Source organism: Nothobranchius furzeri, chromosome 3 (assembly GCF_043380555.1).
Source record: "Nothobranchius furzeri strain GRZ-AD chromosome 3, NfurGRZ-RIMD1, whole genome shotgun sequence".
In the NCBI taxonomy this organism is placed as follows: domain Eukaryota; kingdom Metazoa; phylum Chordata; class Actinopteri; order Cyprinodontiformes; family Nothobranchiidae; genus Nothobranchius; species Nothobranchius furzeri.
The window spans coordinates 75,720,844-75,726,462 of NC_091743.1; the positions used below are offsets into that span (position 1 = coordinate 75,720,844).

At 43.4% G+C, this 5,619-nt stretch overlaps 1 long non-coding RNA gene across 1 annotated transcript; it reads left to right on the top strand.

Moving 5' to 3' along the window:
• Positions 1–545: 545 nt before the first annotated feature.
• LOC139069002 (uncharacterized) lies at positions 546–824 on the top strand. Its single transcript, XR_011520231.1, has 2 exons — positions 546–659; positions 737–824. It is a non-coding gene; the product is annotated as an uncharacterized lncRNA (long non-coding RNA).
• Positions 825–5,619: the final 4,795 nt, after the last annotated feature.

Genomic DNA, 5,619 nt, shown 5'->3' on the forward strand with positions numbered 1-5,619 from the left:
GCAGGATTCTGGACTCCCGACCCCGTGGCAGGGGCATCCAGTACCTCGTTGACTGGGAGGGGTACGGACCGGAGGAGCGTTGCTGGGTTCCACGCTCCTTTATTGAAGATCCGTCCCTCATCCGGGACTTTGAGGTGGCATCTGCCAGGACGCCGGGAGGCGTCCGTTGAGGGGGGGGTACTGTCATGAGTCGGGGTGAGTACTCCCGTCGCACATTCCACCTTTGAGTTGTTTTTCAGGAGAGGGAGGCGCCCAGCTGCTTCTGGTTAGCAATCAACGGCACTGGCTTCTTAAGGAGTTGGAGAACACACCTCAACGCGGGATGATTACTACTACTCGGTATATTCCAGCCGTCTAGTGTTGTAGTGACTTTGTACCTCTTGTGTTTTTGGCTTATTATTCGCTGTGGATTTTTGTGTATACATCTTCTTCAGGATTTTTTTGGAACATCTCTGGAGTAGAGCCTTCTCAGGATTCAGTGACTCATCAGGAAACTCACCTTAGCCACATAACAGTCTGGACTCAGCTTCCCGTGTTCTCCATCTCTCCAGTCGCCCCACTCCTCTGCTTCCCACAAGCTCCCTCTCCTGGATTTACTCACCTTGACTCACCCAACTCTCGACCGGCCCCTCCCGATTTTTCCTCATCTCCTTCGCCCAGTAAGTCTTATCTCTGCACCTCCTCAGTTAAGACTTACTTCTCAGGACTCACCTTATTTTGCTCTCCCCCTCCTCAGACGCTGAGTACGGACTTTACTCATCCACTGGAAGCTCCAGTGCGCTTTTGGTTCCTGTCTACTAATAAATACCTTTTTTTGATCTTTATTTGTGAGTGTGTTGATTCTGCATGTCCTGGGTTAAACTCCTTCCCCAGATCATGGCAGGCTGCACATGAAAATAGTCTCCTACACCTATCTCCTGCAATAGATTCTGATGGAAAACAAACGGTGAAACTCTAGGATTAGAAAATCCTGACAGATCTACGTCATACTGTCACTTAAATTCATGGACTCACCCATCTTGACTCACGACGAGGAAGGCTGTTGTTGGTTTTGTGTCCAGGAAACAGCAGAGAACGTCTCTGCTGGTAGACGCTAACACTTAGCATTAGCAACTTCACCACACAGCAGAACTCCTTCAGACTTGTGTTCATAGTGATGCAGCCTTTGACACCACTGATCCATCACCTGCTACTAGGCTGAAAGACCGGGTAGGCCTATCAGGATCTGCTCTGGAGTGGTTCTCCTCCTATCTGTCTGAGCTTTCCATCTCTGTGGCCGTCTCCAAGTTCCAGTCCTCCATCACCTCCCTCACCCATGTTGTCCCACAAGGTTCTGTGCTGGGGCCTCTACTCTTCTTACTTTGCTTCCTTTTCAGCACATCCTGAGCTCTTTTAAATAAATCTCCTACCATGTTTATGCACATGACATCCAACTCTAGATCTCCTTTAAGCTTCATGAGATGTCTAAGCTGCAGCTGTCACACAACTGCTTAGACTCTATTAAAACCTGGATGGTGGGGACTTTCTACAGCTGAATGAAGATAAGACTGAGATCCTCATCTGTGCCCCAGACAAGCTGGATCCCAAAGTCAGAGACTCTCTTGGTCAGCTTGCTTCTCATGCCAAACCCTCTGCCAGGAATCTTGGCATGACCTTTGACCCAGCTCTCACCCTGGATTCTCATGTCAGTTCTTTTGTTGGCTCTTCCTTCTTCCATCTCAGGAACATTGCTAAGCTGAGTGCCATTCTGTCTCGCTCTGAACTTGAGACTGTTATGCAGCTCTCTTTTCACGTGTCTGAGCAGAACCTCCCTGAACCGTCTACAGGTGGTTCAGAATGACTGTGCTCGGCTTCTGACCAAGTCCTCCAAACACACCCACATCACCTCGCTTCTCCTCCAGCTTCAGTGGCTGCCAGTCAACTTCAGGGTTCATTTCCAGATCCTGGTTCTGGTCTATAGGGCCTTACATGGACAAGCACTATCTTACATTGGTGATCTTCTTAGTCCCTACACCCCCAGCAGGTCCCTGAGGTCCAGTGACCAAAGCCTACTGGTTGTGCAGCACCATACTAAAGACCAAAGATAACAGATTATCTACTGTTGTGGCCCCCAGACTCTGGAACTCTCTCCCCCTGAGCCTGAGATCAGTGGACTCAGCAGTCTCCTTTAAAAAGCAGCTGAAAGCTCACCTGTTCAGGCTTTGGTGTGACCTTCATCAAGTACTTCATATAGTAAATAAGTAGCCTTTCTTTCTACAGCACATTTCACAGATAAAAATCACAAGGTGCTTCACATTAAAACATAAAAAAAATACAGAAACATGAGAATAAGACAGCAATAATAATATGTAAAAGCAAGTTTTTAATTTTTTTAAACACGCAAATGAATCAACACACCGCGGAGAGAGAGAGGAAGATTGTTCCACAGCTGTGGCGCCATAGTCTTAAAGGAGCGATCACCACAGGCCTTTGGGCAGGTTTTTAGGACCACCAGGAGCATCTGACCTTCTGATCTCAGGCAACATTCGGGAGTGTAGATTTGCACCAAATCAGCTATATTTGTCACCACCCTCTCCTCATTCTGCTCTTTCTATCAGTTCTGCCTTTCCCAGGATCCACTGATACTACTTTCTTATTCAGTTTGTCTTTTCCTTTCCTTGCATTTTTTAATCACAATTTGTTTTCCTCATTTTCATGATTTTTTAAAAATAATTTTTATTTATTTCATTTTTGTTCTTGTGAAGTGCCTTGGGATTTTAATCTTGAGAGGCGCTATATAAAAGATTGTTTTCTTTCTTCATTTGTGGAGATAAAACATCAACGTTGCAGAGAAAACAGAGTAAGTGGTAGAGTCACGTTGTGTTTATCCAATCTGAGGTGAGATATCCAAATATCAGGAAGTAAGCCCCCAAACCTATTTAAAAGGTAAATGGCCTATATTTGATATAGTGCCTTCTAGAGTCCTGGAAGCCCACAAGGTGCTTTACAACACAATCAGTCATTTACCCTTTCACACACTGGTGGTGATGAGCTACGTTGTAGCCACAGCTTCTATAAATGTTTATAGAAGTCTTCATCATCATCTTTATTTATATAGCACTTTCCATCTTCCAGGAGGTGAACCAAAGAGATCAAGTCAAGTCTGTTCACGTACAAACAATAGAGTCACTTCCCGCTTCCTGTTCTCAAGTCTCACGTGATGTTGTGACTATCGCATGACTTTCCAATAAGCGCTCAGTGGCGCGGTGCGTGTTGTGTGGCCACTTAACTTCTCAAAATCACGGGCGCGACGTGGCGCCTCCGGTGTGCCCCAGGCTTTATTTACTTTGTTGACTGGGTGTGAAAATACCCAAATTCCGTGCGATCGGGACAAAAACAAGCTAAATACTAGGCTAAATACCATATTGGGATTTAGCCTGAAACAATGGTATTTGTTGTAAATGTTCTATATGCATACGTACATATAACGTTAACTGTGTCACAGTGCAGGTGAGTTGAGCAGTTTGTGAGGATCCAGATTCTGGGGAGGAAGCAGACAGACAGACAGGCAGGCAGGCAGGCAGGCAGGCAGGCAGGCAGGCAAACTGGACATGTAAAAGGTCTTTAATAGTAACTGCACACAGGACATGGAAACAATGAACCGACAAAACACACAGAACTGAGAGGGTTTAAATACATGAGGGCTGGGAGCTTGGGTGATTGGAAAACGAGAGGCAGGTGGGAGCAATTAACAGGGACACATGACTGAACAGAATGGGGAGACAGAACAGGGTGTGACAACCGGTACATTTTCAATAAACAGTAATGTTTAATAGGTTCAAATAGACACAAAATCTTGTTTTGAATCATTCTACTGGTAGTTTATTTTGCTCAAATTGAAATTAAAGCCTGACTTTAATTCTGGCCTCCTTCCAATAAAGGCCTGAACCAGGATGCGCTTGAGTAAATAAAGGCCTGGGCCTGTATTAGAGGATTTACGGTACAACTGGATAAAAATGAGCTAAATAATCTAAAAATACGGCTAGCTCATGTGCTGAGGGAACGCCACTGTACAAAAGTGAGTCTTCATCCGACAGTCTTACAAACCATGAGTGAGTCATTGGCATTACATTATGCTTCAAGTGAAACCTAGTGTCTACGTTACAGAACTCATTTTATCTTTCCTTGAATAATCATATTTCAAATGAAGGATGGGGTTGGTGAACAGAGACAGGGACTGGAGTCAAAACAGGGATCAAACGAGAAGGGCAAGGCTGCCCGGTGCGGGAATGCTTTCAGAAGAAATGGGCCTGTAAAATTCTACCCATTATGTTTTCTGATCATAGGTCTATGTCCATTAGAGCTTGAAATGTGCAATGTTCCTCAAACAAACAAAGCTGGCACCCTGTAATAACTGCAATTTGTTTGACAGTTAAGAAGCAGGATACTGAGCGCACTGTCAGGGTTTAAAAGTCTCAAAACTCCAATACTTGTGTTTTGTTTACAAGTTACACGGCATTCTTTTTTTTTGTGGGGGGGGGGGGGGGGGGGGGGACAAGGGAGCAAAGTAAAGCATTTAAGAGCAGGTAAAAAATGAATAAAAGCAGTAGATGCATGCACTAAAGTAATATTCAGAGAGCACCAAACAAGCTTTGAAATTCTATTTGAAAAAGATAAAAAAGGTAAATCAGCTTCTTTTTAAAGTGCTCCAACATAAGGGGAAAAACTTGTAACTGTTGCTGGTTCACAGATTGTTTGTAGTGAATGATAACAGATAAATAGTTCAGTGAAAATGTGTGTTTTTAATAATAAAGGACTGCAGGTAGTGCTATTCTCATGCGTCCTATCCAAACTTGTGAAGTAGCATATAATGTTCTCATTTTGTCCTCCGAGTAAACAGGAGCTCTAAAAAAGCACGTAAGCCAGAGAAAAGAACACTGCGAAAACTGTTCCAACTGTTTGGAGCCAGAAGGGTTGCATCCACACAAGCTGGTCCTTTTAACGACTTCAGGGAATGCGGGAACACACTCTGAAGAATATTACCTTCATTATCTTTGTTAATCAACCAGTCTTTTGCATGGATTATTTTACTGACGTAAACTTTTGACTCTAACACAAAAAATGATGATAATTTAAAATGTGAATTGACATTATTTATCATGCAGTAAATGTACTTGTGTCTTGCAGCTTTGTTTGCATTTCTACTACTACTACTACCTTCTGAAAATGGTGTTTGGTTAAGAAAAGGGTCTTTTGTGTATAAAATTACTTTGTGCACTAACTCCACATTTAGTTTCACGACCCAAGAATCATCTCCTTGGTGTGTTTTGCTTTAGCCGTTGTTTCAGTAGAATTCCTAAAATCCTGATCTGAAGTCAGTTTGAACTCTATATCTGCATCCCTCCCCTACTTGTTAAAAAAAACACTTGGCCGACAGGAAATAGAGATTTCTGTATTTTCTTTCCCTTTGAATTCATTTTAAGCTTATTTTTTTGGTGTTTAAATCTGAATTTAGATGACTGCTTCTGACATACTGAGACTTGAACAATCAAGCCCCTTGATAACTTGCAGACCTTTTTTACCCGTTATGTCCCAAGCAGCTTTTTGATAGCGGCCCTTTGGTTGAATCCCGCAACAGAC